The sequence below is a fragment of the Rhinolophus sinicus genome, chromosome 17 (assembly GCF_057876585.1).
Source record: "Rhinolophus sinicus isolate RSI-liver-muscle chromosome 17, RSI-T2T, whole genome shotgun sequence".
Classification (NCBI taxonomy): Eukaryota; Metazoa; Chordata; class Mammalia; order Chiroptera; family Rhinolophidae; genus Rhinolophus; species Rhinolophus sinicus.
In genome coordinates, this window is record NC_142517.1 from 212,484,382 (window position 1) to 212,500,373 (window position 15,992).

Sequence of the window (15,992 nt, forward strand, 5' to 3'; positions counted from 1 at the left end):
GTTCATCTTTGATGGCAGGTGCTCATGGGCCCCTCAGATGCTGATCCCCTGGGCCTGCATCCATATGCGTGAGCAACCCTTCTCCAGCCAGAGGCCACATGGCTGAGGACACGGTGATCACACCACAATAGAAAGGTACCCCCCTCCATTCAAAGGCCCTTTTCATTTCTTTCCCTAACTTTTGGGGTCACCAAGACCATGCAGAGTTAGTGAGACACGGCTTGCCGGGCTCCTCCCCTCCAGACCCTGCTTCCTGTGGCTTTTTGGGACATGTTTCTCAGGAGTTCACATCGAGAGGACTTTTATCATGCAACCCCAGTGGCTGGCCATGGCTATAGCAGGTGGCAGTGGCTGACAATCGTTAATGAGTTACCAATAGTTAGCAATGGCTGACAATGGTTAGCAATGGTTAACAATAGTTAGCAGTGGCTGACAATGATTAACAGCCATTCTTGGGCTTCCTGAAGCATGGGCTCCATTGAGCAGAGGGGGCCCATTGGTTAGAAGGGGCCCATGGGCAGCTGACGAGTGGGATGTGGGTTCCTCTCTGCAGGGCTGTGAAGGACCCTGCTTTGAATGGAGGCTGAGTGAGGGTGTGGGAAGTGGCCTGTAGAGGTGACCACCTGGACTGACCCAAAGAGCAGCCCTGGGAACCGAAAGTTGCCTGGACCCCCAGCACTGGGCTGGGATGGCAGGAGCTGGCTCTCTCTTCCCCAGCAGCCTGACCGAGGGGTCTCCCAGCCCCTGCTGCATGGTACCTGCCATCCTCCCCACCCCAGGGGCTGTAGGTCCAGGAAGATGGACAGCAAGGGCAGCTCGGGGGAAATACCCTGCTTCTGAAACGGCCCGATCTCCTGTCTGGGGAGGAGCAAGGCCAGGCCGCAGCAGGACAGGAACGCTGTCTGGGAGCTGGGGGACAGATGGGGGCCTGTGAGATTCCACATACACCTCAGGGAGGGTATCAGCAGACAGAAGCAGGCCCTCCCTGGGCCACCAAGCCTGGAACTGTGTGGCTGGATGGCAGGCCTGACCCGGAGTGGCCACCTCTGGTCCCTGAGACCCACAGAACAGGGAATTGGGTGGGAGTGGGGCTGGGGTGGGGGGAGGCGGGCACACACGCCCTGCACAGCAACACCGGGGTGGGCGCAGAGCAGACAGCATGGAGCAACCCCTCTGAGCCCCGGCCAGCTGGGCGGCAGGGCGTCCAGGGCTGTGGTGCTGACAGCTGGCTGCAGGCACTGGAGGCGTGAATGTGCGGACTCCACGAGGGCAGTCCCCAGGCTGCTGGCCAGGCAGGAAGAGCATACCAGCCTCACTCCTCCCTGACACCTGTCAGGGAGCTGCAGTCAAACAGATGCTGCTGGACCTGGGCCTCCAGCCAGAGCACAGTGGGGCAGCAAGAGGCCGAGGAGCAGGCTGAGGGGCAGGGCTGGGGTGGGAGGGGCGGGGCTGGGGTGGGAGGGGCGGGGCTGGGGTGGGAGGGGCGGGGCTTCCATGCATGAGCTGTTTCATCAGGGGAGGCGGAAGCCCCTTTGTGAGGGACAGACCCCACGTCTGAGGTCAGAGTGAGTCACACTGGCTGGACCCCCACAAGGCACAAAAGCAGGCGGCGATACCTGGGTTGCCACACCCCTGGGAAAGGTGGGAGACAGGGAAGGGCCCACAAGAAGGTGCACTGAGCCCAGTGAGATGTTCCCTGGGACCCGCCGGGGGAGAGAAAGGAGGGTCTCCGCCGGGGCGGGTTGGTTTCTGCAGCCCCCACTCTTCCCTTCATAGTCCAGCTGGATAAAGACACACAAGAAAGCAAAGGGAATCATTCTGAGGGGACTGGTGACGTGCAAAGGGGTGACACTGACAGCTGGCTTTCATGGCGCGTTCACCATTAGCCAGGCGCTGCACAGTGCAGCTCAGAGCAGCTCAGAGTGACATCATGGAAGCCTATATGTCCTCTCAGGTCGCTACTCCCAGCCTCACAGGTGAAGCCCTGGCTCCAGGCCGTTGTCTGACCCACCCACAACCCCACATCTAGAAAGACAGCCACCACGAGCCAGCAGGTCGTGTTTCTCCACTGCGAGGAGGTTCTCCACCAGGGCCACGGGTGCAAGCTCCTCCAGGCAGAGGTGCAGCTCCAGACTCATTTCTCAGACTGGGAGCCCCCAAGATTCCCCAGGGGCATCTGCAGACCCAGCAAGGGCTGGCCCCCACCCTTTGCTTCCCCTTTGCAAAGGGAGGAGTTGGGTGGGTGGTCGGGCTGCAGGGAGGCACCGGGATGGGCAGCAGAGGCTGTCGCTCCTCCAGGGCTGTTGCTGTGGCACCACCCCAGTACCAGATGGGCTGGCCATGGTGGCTGGCTCCTAGGGAGGAGCTGACACCTGCCAAGGGGGCTTGTCAGGCGTGGGGGAGGGGCCGGGCAGGCTGAGGCCACTCAAGACACACAGGCTCCATCCGCACCCTTTCCTGCATCTCTGCTGAGCTGGGAAGTTACAGGGACAGAATCATTCACAAATATTCCAGTTTTCAAAAAGAAACTTTTAGGAAAATTATTTTTTCATGATGAAAGTCATATACATTCATTATTAAATAGATTAAACAAGAAAAACTTTTTAAAAGAAAGCAACCGTCACCCATAATCCATCTGCTGTGATAGTAATTCTTTCATTTTGCTACATTTCCTCACAGAATTAGTGCATGCATCTTCTTTACAAAACTGACATAACTGAAATCACTTAAATGTTAAAGTGAAACTTCCCATGAGGAAGTGAAGCCGTCTGTGCTGGGGAGCAGGGAAGGCTGCCTCCCCCCTCCTGGGCTGCCTCTACTCGGGCGTTTGCACTCAGAGTTCTCCGTGTGCCAGCTTGCGTGACAGCAAGTGTGTGTCATCCCCCAGAACCCATCTCTGACTCTAGCCAAAACCAGGGTCTAGAAGGGTGAGGTCACCATCTCAGGGAATGAGGTCTCTCACAAGGCCTGCTTTAGTTATGCTTTTTTTTTTTGGGGGGGGGGGGGCAAAGTTTTTGAAGTTTACATCGAGTTGCATGGGGCACAGAGGTGGGGGGAGGTGGGTGGTGACAGGGCGGAGCTGGGTACCACGCCTGGCTCCTGGCTTGGGCACCTAGGGACTTTGTTGCTCCATCCGATCCGAGCAGTAGAAGAAGCCATCTCTGAGGAGTCCTGGGTGTGACGGGAAAGGCTGGTACAGCCCTGGACAGGTTGAGATGCCTGTGAAACATCCGAGTGAAAACGGAGGGCAGGCAGCTGGACAGAGAATGGTCTGGGTGTCAGGAGGAGGGTAGAGAGCGGGATGTGTGTTTGGGAGTGAGCAGCGCCATCCCCTCGTCCCTCAGGACACTTGTAAGGTAACGAGGGGAAATGAGGAGCAAAGGAAACGGAGAGGAGGGGGATCACAGACGCCCAGGGAACAGTGTGATGGGGTGTCTACTGGAAGGACGGTGCACAGGCCTGAGGAGGAGACGCCACACGAGAAGGGAGGTCTGTGGTTATCTGCAATGTTTCCAAAGCCAGAGAGCAATACAGCAAGTCACGGGTGAAAACTGCCTATTGGATTTATTCATTTTGATATGAAATTATAGAACCTGTCAAAATGGGAAAAAGTGCAGATGAAAAAATAACAGAACTACAGACTCGCTCCCAGGTTCAACATGCATTAACACTTTGCCATATTAGCCACAGATATTTCTTTCATGAGAAAGCAAACACCACAGATGCAATGCAAGTTGTTAAACACAACTCTGCAGAAACATTTCTGTGCTTCTTTTCTTGTGTCCATGCGTGAAAATCTAGGCCTAGGAGTAAAACTGCTGGATTTGTTTTGTGGACACTGGAACTGAACTTTGGTGAGGGGTGTCTGAAAATTGGCCTAGAAAGTCTTCACGCCCCAGCTCAGAGATGTAATCTGCAGTCTTATCCCCACCTGGACTCTAGGTGGAAAAAAATGTTTCCTGAAATATTAGACCCATGCCAGTACCTTAAACATTTTTGGGGACCCAGGTTTATACCACATGGAATTCTCAGCTAAGAAGTTAACATTTATTATTCCCGGGCCAGTCCTGGGTGTCTGGCTTAAAAGAGGCAAAGCCATGACTGAGGCAGGCTCCCACAACACTGGTCCCCCCAGGGCCGCCCACAGTGTGTGTGTGTGTGTGTGTGTGTGTGTGTGTGTGTGTGTGTGTACACCTCTTCTGAATGTGAGCCCAGGCACTCAGCATTTACCAAAACTGGGAGGATTAGCAGTCCTAAAACAACCTGAAAATCAATATAAAATAAATGGTTTAAATAAATAAAAAATGAAGAAATTAAAATTCTAAGTAAAGAATAAGATTTGAAAAAGAACAAAGACAAACTCCTAGAAATGACAGTATCGGTGTTTGGAAATTAAGCTTAATGCAACAGTTAAAAAGTAAATTAGATTCAGCTGAAGAGAGAATTTGTGAACTAGAAGCTGGATGCTGTGGGCTGAGTTGTATCCCCCCAAAACTCATCTGTTGAAATCTTAGCTCTCAGAATGTGACTGTACTTTGATATAAGGTCTTTAAAGAAGTAATTAAGTTAAAATAGGTCATTAGGGTGGGGCTCTAATCCCATATGGTTGTTGTCCTTATAAGAAAATGAAATTTGAACAGAGACACACACAGGGAAGACGATGGGAAGATGTAGAGAGGAGATGGCCATCCACAGCTCAGGACAGAGGCCTCAGAAGAAACCAGCCCTGCCAACACCTTGGTCTTGAACCTCCAGAATAGTGAGAAAATAAATTTGTGTTGCTTAAGCCACCTAGTCTATGGCACTTTATTATGACAGCCTTAGCAGACTAATACAACAGATTTAATAAATTCTCCAGAATACAACAGAGAAAGATGAAGAAATAGAAAAAAGAACAAAGTAAAGGAATGAAACAAAGAACTAGAAGACCCGACACATAAATAAGGGGAGTCCCAGGGAAGAGACGGATAATTGAGGGAGAGGAAATGTATGCAGAGGAAATGCATGCAAATTTTCCAGAACTGATAAACATTTGTCTTCAAATTTAAGAAGCACAAAAGACCCAAAGCAGAATATATAAAACTCAACCCCTACCTAACAGATGGTGCGACACTGGATGGGTCAGGAGCTGGAAATTATCCTGTGTGGGATCCGTCTCACCCTCTCGCTTTCCTTCCGCCTTCTTACCTCTTCACACACGGGCACAGCGATGTCTTTGCAGTGGTGTGTGTAACAACCTAAATTGTGCCTGTGGTGCTTTATTTCTTACTAAAGGAAGATTTGAGGCTAATGTGACAAAATGTTAGTACATCTTCCTTCATCTCCCACCACCCTAACGTCCCTGGCAGCTGGGTACAAGCATAGGATCTAGATTCCGCCAACATTTGCATCTTCCCGTTTCTCAGATGGCAAAGTGGGCAGGGTGGGTGGTGGGTGCAGGTGGACGAGCATCAGAGCTGTGACAACCCACCCAAAGAGGTGTACTGGTTCCTCAGGCCACCAGCGCAGGGTGACCAGAGCCAGTGGAAGGAAGAATGACAGTGGGATGACACTGCAACTGTTCGTTTGGATGTTTTTCCAGAAAAACAGCTGGAATGCTCTAAGGAATAGTTTCCCCCAGTGAACTTGAGGGAGGAAAGCTGGGATGAGGGTGATGAACTACAGGCAGGAGTGGTCACGGTCACGGGGCCGGACTGGAAGGAGTGATGACAGAAGACGCTGAGGGACCAGAAACAGCCAGAGAACAACAAGGCCCTCGGGTTCCCAGGAAGAGAGTGATGTTTCCATGATGGGCACTTCCAGGTAGAAGCAGGTCCAGGAGGGACAGCAGATGGCAGAGAAGAGAGAGTCGCTGAGTTCAGCGGTTCAGGCCACAGGAGGCCAGCGTGTCGAGCATTCTCAGGGAAACCACAGCCACTCAGGGTGACAGGAGGAGTTGGGGTGCAGAGGAAAACGATGCAGGTACCCCCGGGCCCAGGAAAGGAGCAGTGATGAGCAGCGTTGGAAAGCGTCGGATCCGAGAGCGGAGTGTGGCTTAGCCAGACGGCAGTAATTGGAAAGGAACAGCTGGTTTTACTCGACTGTGGAGAAGTGGAGCTGAGAAGCCTTGGGGCACAGCGGGCCCCTCCCAGTGTGAATTCTGTGGGTGTGGAAAGGGGCATCTCTTGCAGCAGGAAGTGGGGTTGGATCAGAGGGAAAGCAGTGCATTCTCCACAGGGCATCGGGTCCCTGGGCACCCTGGGGGGAGGGCTGAGAGGAGGTCACCCTCTGCTCGGGGACCCAGGCCTGGATAAGGGGACAGAGGGAGCCTATAGGCTGGCATGCCGGGGTTGGCTGCTAGCGGCCAGCACGGGTCCCAGAGGAGAACGTCCTGGTGGCAGGGGCTCAGATCTCTGTTGAAGGAGCCCGCTCCCCTCGGTGGGCAGGCGGATACAGAAGCATCCGGGCTCCGGACCAGGAGGTTTTAGTAACAATACATCCAGCTCCTTATTAGAAGAATACAAATCAAGGTGCAGAAGGAAATATTTTTAATATGACAAAGAAGATGACTTCAGAAAACACCCCACATTATATGATAGTGAACCCCAGAGAAATGGTCCATAATTTCGGAAATCAAACACAGTCATTTGCCACCAGCATTATCACTTAACAGCCTGAGATTTGTCAATTAGTGAGTCTTTGCAGGGGAGGAAGAGGGCCAACTTGAGGCATCAGCTGTGTGAGAAGATGCTGGTGGTCTCGTCTGGGTGGTGAGAATATGGGGGGGGTCTTCCTGTCTCAACACATCTCTAATTGTAACAGTTCTCTGTAGCTACCATGTGTACACGTTGATTTTAATATCAGAAAAATTACATTATAAAACATCGATAATTTAATTCAATGTCAGTGTCAAGGCTGTTGAGCCGGTTCTGATGGGTGGACTCCGACCCCCATTTCTCTGGTGACTCCAGCAAGTTCAGCAGACATGAACCCAGTGACAGGCTGAAGGACAGATGCCCGACGAGACCCCCACAGCCAGCAAGCATCCCTTCCAGCTTCTCGCCAGGTCCCTGCACAGCCGGGCCTGCTGCGCCCGGGAGGCCCGGGAGTGTCAGAAGACTGTAGTGCATCAGCACTTTTCTAGGCCTGTCTGTTGCGCTGCGGGCAGCCACTGGCAGCTTTTATTAACCCTTCGCATCCTGGACCATGTGGCTGGGACCTGGCCCATCACTGCCTCTCCTGAGGCCCCGTGTTTTACCGCAGACAGAGGTGCTGCACCAAGGGCTGTGCAGGCTGAGACCCGAAGGGCACCTGGGAGCCCAGCCTCAGGTGCTTCCCCCACACGGAGCCTCATGCCCCAAACGCCACCCCCAGCTCCCGACAGGTGGCCTCAAGGGCAGGAGGCTGTGGCCTTGGCATTCAGGGAAGGAAAAGGACAGAGATGTGTGGCTGCCCTGGCCTTTGACCCTTTGGAATTCATGTGATCTCATCTCCCTGTCACTTCCAAGCCCATTGAGGGCAAGTGTGGTCGGTATGCTCCAGGCCCCTCCCAGGTCTTGTCTGCCAACCCCTGTGTAGCACAGCCCCCTCCCTGCAGAGGGTGAGTGGGCGACTGTGCCACTTGTTCCGATGGAGCAAAGGTGAGTGGCCAGGGCACTGGAGTGGAGACACAGGAGGGGTCTGCAGCAGCAGCTGCGCACAGGTGAAGCCTGGGGTCGGAATGCCTCACGCACAGCTGAGCCAGGCCTCCACGCACACCTGTCACACCCCACTCCCTGGCTCACGCCTCGAGCTGAAGGACGCACGGCTCCTCCTCACCACGCTTCAGAGTCTGGGTGAGTAACGCTGCTTTGTGCGTGTTCAGAAGGGGAGACGAACAGAGGGACAGAACAGGCAGCACTTCAAGGTCAGGTGTGGGTCCTTGAGTGGTAAGCAGGTAAGGAGAGGGCAGGGGCCAGCTTGTGAGAAAGGGCCATGAGCGGCCCTGGCAGCTGCCTCCTGCTGCCCCCCTTTAATTTAAAGAGCACTTATTTGAAGCATGAGCCCCAGTCGCAGAAATCCATGAGTTCCCTGCCCTTGAGGAGGGTGCTGGCGTCCAACAGGAGGCCCGGGAGGGACCCAGTGCTCCCGACTCGCCGGTGCCAGTCCCCAGGGCGGCCTCCTCTGTTTACAAACCAGAGCCTTGGTCTCCGCCAAGCCCACAGGCTTAATTTACACGTACTGGCCATGCTAGGCCTGCTTATTGATTTCTTAGCAACATGCGCGGTGTCCTAGCACCTTCCCCAGGAGGCCACAAGCCTCAGACAGGACGCGCTGTTCCCCTATGCGTGCTGAGCGACTTCTACTGTTGGTTTCGTTTATCTTGCCCCCAGTCTGGGCCTTGGAGCAATGTATCAGGAGCGAGTGGACTGGGGAGCATCTGGTGCCAGTGGCCCGAGGCCCAGGGGACAGCCTCCCCTGCTGGCCTGGACTGGGTCTGGGTCAAAGCCAAAATCCTGGCTCCCAGGAGGGAGCTGGGCTGCAAGGAAGGCTCAGGGCCCCAGATTCCCAGAGACTGTCTTCCCAGGCAGAGGCCCCAGTCTCCTCTAGCTCTGCCTTCCAGTCCCATAGGGTCTTCCCTGTGCCCTAACGTCCTTCCTGGGTACAGGCTCAAGGCAGTCTGGGAACCCCGGGCAGGACACAGGGTTCTGGGGGTGGTAGGACCTGAGAGCTACTCCTCTTAGACTGACTCCTACAGCAGGGGGCGCTCAAGCTCCAGAAAGCGCCACTGAGGCCCAGCAGCGAAGGTCTCTTAACTGAAGTGTGTGGGACCAGCCCCTGGTGCCCTGGGTTTGCCGGCCACCGGCTTCCAGACTGAGTTTGCCAAGGGCCCTGTTTGCCCAGCTCATCTGGGAATGATGGGGACGGCAAGCTCACGCCTTCATCCCGGCTTGGAGTGGGACCTGTCTGTCACATCAGTGCGGTGCCTGCAGGAGGGGCAGGGATGAGGAGAGGCCCACAGCCCTCACTCGCAGGGCCTGTCCCCTCACCTCGGGGATGGTGACCCCACCAGTGGACAGCCCTGTGGGGAAGGGCAGGCACACCTCTCCAGTTCACATCGATCGCCCTTACCAGTGGGGACACAGGTCACAGAGTCGGCCTGAAAGGGGGAAGGAAACCTTTTGTTCAGTGGCCAGTGGAGGAAGCACGTTGCGGGAAATAACAGCGTTCTCTTTAGACTTGAAACAAGTGCAGCATCTCGCAGGAGCCAACGCCGTCCCGATGGGCGTGCTGGTGCATGGTCCCTGCTCTGGTGAGTCCATCCATACCCCGGAAGTGGTTGCCAAAGCCGGGTGGCCACCAACCCTGAGCACACGACGCATGTGGATTCCCTACATGTAAGGGAGTTCTGTGTGGCCCTAGATGCCCCCCACCCCTCGCTTTTCCCAGGATGCCTTTGAACCTTTCGGTCTCTGAGTGGTGAGCCTACCTGTGAGTCCCCACCAGCCAGGGAGCATCAGGGACTGAAGACGCCGAGGGGCACTGGGAAGATGGCAGGCTGTCACGCGCAGGGAGAGAAGCTGCCTGGCTGTGCCCGCAGGCTGCAGACACCCAGCATCACCGTCTCCCCCACCCCTCCTGCCCCCCAGCCATTGCTTATAGAAAACGTGCAGCCTTCACCCCCAGGCCCTGGACCAGCTGTGGGAGGGCAGGTGGGGGCAGGGCTGGTGGAGTGTCTGCCCAGGGTCAGGCAAGCCACCCCTGCCCCCATCACCCTTGAGGACTGTCCCTCCCCTTGCTGTGGGCCCCTGTGAGTGCAGCGTGAACCCAGGTCACTGTCCCTGCCTGGCCCTAGCTGTGACCTGCCTAGAGTAGGGCTAAAAATGGGCCCCGCTGCTGGACACTGGACAGCCAGCAGGGAGCCTGGCCAGGGTGGGCAGGGGTGTGGCCTCCGCCCCAGTCACTCGGCTCTTCCTCGTGACTTGCCCTCTGTCCCGATGGAGCTGCTGCTTCCAGCCTGCCTGTCAGCCGTTAACAGCTCACGCAGGTGTTCTCCATCCTCCGGGCATTCTGGCCCCTTCCTAGAATAACGTTAAGAGTGGAAGCTGAAGTGCAGGCATCACAAAGGGCACACGACGACGTCAGAATTATCACCCGTGATCCGAAGCCACCCACCATGACAGTGACCTGGTGCTCCTTCATTAAAACAGGGAGACCCCTTCCAGCAGCTCCCATGCCGCTGGGCTGACCAACCTTGTGATTCTGGCCACAGCTGAGTGACAGGCAGACACAATGGCCTCGTCACTTTCCACCCATGCTCACAACAGCAGGACTCTCCAAATCGGTTAGGGCTTTAGTGGGGGGCAGATGCCATTTCTTCCCACCGAATGCACAGACGCCCTCGTCCCTCCACACATGTCAGAGTGAGAACCCCACCTAACCGGCTCCCTGCTCCAGGCCCCCCACATGCCTCTCATTCACCGTGGCCCTGAACCAACTCTGGCCAGAGCCCTCAGAGACCCGCCCCCCCAGGGGTGGTGCTGTCCAAGCCCCTTGGCCCTCCTAGAAAGTCTCCAGGAGTTACCTGCTCTGGGTCTGCCTCCCAGCCTGCTGGGCCCTTGCTGGCCTGACACACCCACCTCCTCCAGTCTGCTCCCCCAGGATCCAGTCCTTTCCCAGAAGCCCCCACACACACACACACCCCCACCAGCAGCTATTTGCCTCCCGGGGGCACCTGGACACTCCTTTCCCTGAGGTCACTCATCTCATGCCTGAGGCTCACTCCACCTCACAGCAGGGTCTTGTCTGTCCCAGACCCCTGGGCCCCAGCTGGAGTCCGGAGTGTGTGTTGGCAGTGTGGCACTCGCTGGGCTCTGCCTGTCCCCGGGAAGCGGGGCCTGCCAGGAGGGGGCTGGGCTGGAACAGGAGCTGTGACAGGAGGCAGCTGGTTTCCAGTGACAGGCGGTCGGGGGCCACGGCACCTGTCATCATTTCTGCCCTTCAGTGCTGAGCTGAGGGCAGTGTCTGCGCCTGGCCAGCCCCTCCCCACCGGGCTGCCTGCCTGGAATCTGCCAGCTTAGACCCGCAGCAGGGGGCCGAGGGCTCCCAGGGACATGGCAGTTCCCACTGTCACAGCAGATTGGACTGGAGCTGGCCCTGAAGCTGGGGGATCCCTGGTTCCCAGGCCAGGCTGGGGGATCAGCAAACATGGGGTGTAGTCTATATACTCTCTGCACCCCGGGCGCATGTCTGACACGCGCCCCCTCCAGGGCTCACCAGCTATGAGCCTTTGCCAAGTCCAGTCGCCACCCCATCCTCTGTTCCCACATCTGGGAAATGAGAGGAAGGCCGTGGGTGTGGAGCCCTCGTCAGGGGCCCTGCCAGGGAGTAAGTGCCCGCCCTGCTGTCCCCAACCCCCTGCCTTTCCCCTGGATTGCCTCACTCTGCTGGTCCTGTCCCAGCCCCGTGCAGGGGTCCCTGCTCCCATTGCTGCCACAGAGGGGCTCCGCCATCGGCAGGCACGGGCTGGGCGGCGTCCTGGGACAGGCTGTGGGGGTCAGCCTGAGGCGCATGCCTGCAGGGAGCTGGGCAGTGGGAGTCCCTCAGCTGGGACTCCTGAGCAGGAAGCACAGAGGGGTCTCCCTGCTCCTCCTGGACACCCCTGTGTGTCACATGGCTCCTCCACCCAGAGGCCGGTGGCTCCCATGAAAGGACCTCACAGCCAGGCTGAGCCTCCAGCTGAACGTCTGGTGGATGCCCTCTCACACCTGCTTCCCCGTCACCAGGCTGAGCCCCGGGACTGTCCCATTTCCTGTCTTCTCTGTGCCCTGCTTTGGAGAGGATTCCCAGAAAGGCGGGGTGGGGGTATCTTGTGATGTCCTCCCCTGTTTGCATCCAGAGAAGAGAATATTCCCTCGCTTTCCTCCTGCTAGTCCTTTTTCTTAGCAGAACTTTTAAAGAGATTTGTTTCCTGTCCTTAGAACATATCTCACTAAGATCCTATACTCAAAATACTGCTTTTTAAAAAAGAGACGTGAAGATTCCTTGCCCCCAATTTGATCAATAGTTAGGTTCTTTGTTCCTGTTTGTGTCCAAGTTGTACAGAGTCCCTATGCTTTATGACCTTATTCAGCAAAGCGGCCACCTGGCCCAGAGTGAGAATTACGCACCAGGGCAGCCCACAGAGGTCTGGCTCCCACTCCTGTGCCCTCCCCCGGGTCTCACCCCACCCCCTGGCAGCCATTTTTATTAGTTTGGGATTTGTCCTCGCAGTGTTTGTTTTTTTTTTAGAAAATACAAGAAGCACAGCTGTGTCCACCTGCAAACGCTCCTCATAACCTTCCCTAAACCCGGCCCTGCCCATATGTACAAATGGCCCCATATTTCATTCGCATGACACTGATGTCACTGCACATTGTCCCCAGTGCTCACTTCACACCTGCCCATGGCTGTACCAGACTCCTTACGGAGACAACCTGAATTTAGCCAAGCGATCTCCTTTAACAGGCATCTGCCATCACTGTGAATAGCCAGAGTGAAGAGCCTTGTGCTGGGTACTCGTCTCTTATCCCCGCGTGTCCTGGGCATAGATTTACAGCACTGGGGGCGGCAGGCCGAAGGCATGACATCTGTGGAACTTGGCTAGACATTCCTCATTCCCTGCACAGGACGGGCGCCATCTTGCATTCCCATGGAGCCGATGGGAATACGAGCTTCTCACAGCCTCACCAACACGATGAGTGCGTAAGTCTCTGGGCTTCTGCCAACCTGGGAAGTGGGAAATTGAATCTCAACGCTGTTTGAATCACATTTCTTTTACATGAGCAAGATTGGGCACCTTTTCATGTATTTAAGAGACTTGCTTTTTTTCCTTTTATGAACTGGTTGTTGATATCTTCTGCCCATTTTCCTATGGCTTGTTGGAGTTTTTCTTTGCTGTTAAGAACTTTTCGTCTATCACGGATTTTAGTCTTTCACCTATGATATTTGTTGCCAATACTTGGTGTGTCTTTTGACCTTGCTTATGGAGCATTTGGCCGTACAAATGTTTTAATTCTATGTAGGCAGATTTATTGGTCTTTGGTTGATTGCTTTTGAATGTTGAGTCATAGTTATAAAAGCTTTTCCCTGTCCTAGGTTGTAAAGGAAGTCATCCAATTTTTTTTTTCCTAGTGCTTGTCTGGTTTCATCTCTGATCCACTTGGCACCTGTTGTGAGCAGTGGACCCAATGCTACTACCTTTGTGGCTATTCAGGTGTCCTCAAGCCATTGATTAAAAAGTTCATCTTCTCTCCATCCACTTGAGAAATCCCTTGAGCACGTGCCACATGTTCCTGGGCCTAATTCTGGGTTTTCTGCTCTATCCCAGTGGTCTGTTTGTCTATAGATGAACTGAGGCCACACTGTTTTCAGAAGAAGGCTTATAACATGGAATGTATCTGGTGGACTCCCTCCCCCTTTATTCTTTCGTGCTAGGCATTTCCTGGCGGTTCCTGCCTGTTTATTCTTCCCTGTGAAAGGATAAACATTTAAAAGTGCCTGGTCCTACTGGACAGACACCAAGTCCCTGCGTATCTCAGGTCTTACTCCAGCACGCTTCTCTGCCTGGCAAACTCTCATTCTCTGAGACCAGCACGAATGTCCCCTTCCCACACAGTCACTAAGCTGCAGGGGCCCTGACCTTTGTTCTGTTCATCTAAGAAGCCACGTTCATTCCTGCCTTTGGCCTCTGCACGCGTTGGCCCTTCGGCCTGGATCCCATCCCCAACACCTCCCGTGGACGGCTCCTCCTCACCTGAGCTCAAACCCTTCCCCAGGGAACGCATCCCTGGCCGCCAGACTGTCTCCATCCGCTCCCCTGCATTACTTTCCTCATGGTGCTTATCTCTATGAAAATTATTTTGGATGTTTGTTTTACGTTATATTCACTGGAAGGTAAGGTCTGTGAGAGAACTGGCTTAAATTGCTTCATGTGTGATGAATCCTCAGCATCAAGAACAGTGGGGGTGAAAGGAGCTCAAAGACAGTTTTGGATGCAGGTGCAGTAAAGAGAGGGTGTCTTGGATTGAGACCAGGAAGGACCCTTGGAGGTGACCTTGCCCCGCCTCCTCCAGGGTGATGGGCAGGCCTGTACCTTGCCCGGTGATGGACAGGTGGCCTCTGCCCAGGGAGGCTCCTGGAGCGCTTTATGCACCGACAAGCCCCTGGTGGCGCTGGTGGCGTGTTTTCCCATCCAGCTGGTCCCAATTCTGCCTCACGGGACTCAGAGCCCAGTGAACCCTGGTGCCCACGTGGGGGGTTGCATGCTGCGGGCAGGCTCCACGTCACTGTGGTTGTCCCCGTAGCGCTTCGGGGCCGAGACAGATGAGCCTGGTGGGGAGGGGTGTTTGGCTGGACACAGGCCACCCCTCCGTCACACATCCTGGACTCAGCGCTGCTAAGGGAGCTGCACCTGCCCGACAGCCATAACTCACCCACCCCCAGGGCCTGGCGAGCCTTGTTCCATGGTTCGGCACCGGAATATACAAGGACCCCACGCTCAGGAGCTGGAGACCCAGTGGGAGGGAGAAAGCAGAGTGACACCAGGCATGTAAGTGCTAGAAGGAAAATCACGTGCGGAAAGGTGACCTGGGGTCTCCGCAGGGGGAGGTGAGCTGTTCAAGGACCCACGGCTCTTTCCGGAAGAGGCTGTCTGCGGAGGGCACAGGCTTACTGCCCAGAGCAGCAGCAGTGGGGCCCTCAGGACCCACTCCCCCTTCACTTGGGGCTCTCCCACAAGGGTCAGCCTCCTTGGGAGTTTCCTGGTGCTGACAACGTACTGTGTGCTGATGCGTGGAAGGCAAAGCCACCTCCCATTCCATGAGGACAGGACCTGGGGCCCTCCCATTGTGACAGCAGGTCCTTGCAGCTCAGAGACAGGAAACTCCTGCCCAAGTCATGTGACCAGAGCCGATGGGGTGAGAGCTTGGCCCCACCCACCCCATAGGCTGCTCTGTGACTCCTGCTTCTGCACCTTGTCAACTCAGTGTCCCCTGTCTGACCACCAGGCTGCCTCCCTGCATCAGTCAGGCCCTGCGCACATGCCCTGGTCCAGGAAACCTCCGCATTCCCGAGCACCACGGCTCCCTGCCCCCAGAGGTCCTAGCAGCCACCCTGCCCCAGCTTGGGCTCCATTCCACCCTATGGGCACTCCTGCCCCTCAGTATTTTCTGTCCAGACCACCGAGGTCAGGAGCCACTTCTCACCCATTTTGGGGGGGGGGGTCCCACCCTGGGAACACATGTTCCCACACACAGACGTGGGCCAGGACCCCACATCCTCAGCGGGCCCAGGCCAAATAAAAGTGGGGGCCTTGTTAAAGATTAAAGGTGTCCGGATGGTGACATCAGCGGGTCCCCTGGTCGAGTGACCACACAGGCAGCCTGGCTGCAGACACTGAGCTTCAGACGGCACCTCCTGCATTGCGCTCTGGTGGGACTCTCCCGTCCCCATCCCACTACAGCCGCTGCTCCCCCACCCCTCTCGGAGCACTGCTGTGATTGCTCAGGCGATCTGAACAGGAAGTGTGAGCTAGCACCACTCCGGTCACTGACTCATCCAAGGGTTGTTTGCTGCTAATTATAATTACATCTGATGAGCAGTGTTTTTTATCTTCTTAATTAAAATAATTATAATTAATGGACTGGATAGCACCTAACTCTGACATGTCTCCCAGAAAGTTCTATGGAGCCCAAGCCCAGTTCCGGGTAGGCCCCGGGCTGAGAGGGCAGGCAGGGGACAGCCAAATGAGAAGGCCTGGTCACTGGGGGCCCCGAGGGCCAGCCCACCCTCCTGGGAATTTGGATGTGGGAGGGGGAGAGAGCACAGAGCCACGGCCCCTTTCTCTGCTCAGCAGCAAGCATCTATCTTTAAAGCAGACGGGAAGTGTGACATGAGACAGGCAGGCAGGGGAAGACGCCCCCTCCCATCACGGATCCTGTGGGCCTGGTTCCAGCCGGTACTGAATGGCCAGTGGCACCACGGCCCCTACTGAA

At 55.7% G+C, this 15,992-nt stretch overlaps 1 long non-coding RNA gene across 1 annotated transcript; it reads right to left on the bottom strand.

Moving 5' to 3' along the window:
• Window positions 1–6,523: 6,523 nt before the first annotated feature.
• Window positions 6,524–10,905, bottom strand: LOC148754924 (uncharacterized). Its single transcript, XR_016019589.1, has 3 exons — window positions 10,667–10,905; window positions 9,449–10,040; window positions 6,524–9,324 (listed from the first exon to the last, which is right to left on the bottom strand). It is a non-coding gene; the product is annotated as an uncharacterized LOC148754924 (long non-coding RNA).
• Window positions 10,906–15,992: the final 5,087 nt, after the last annotated feature.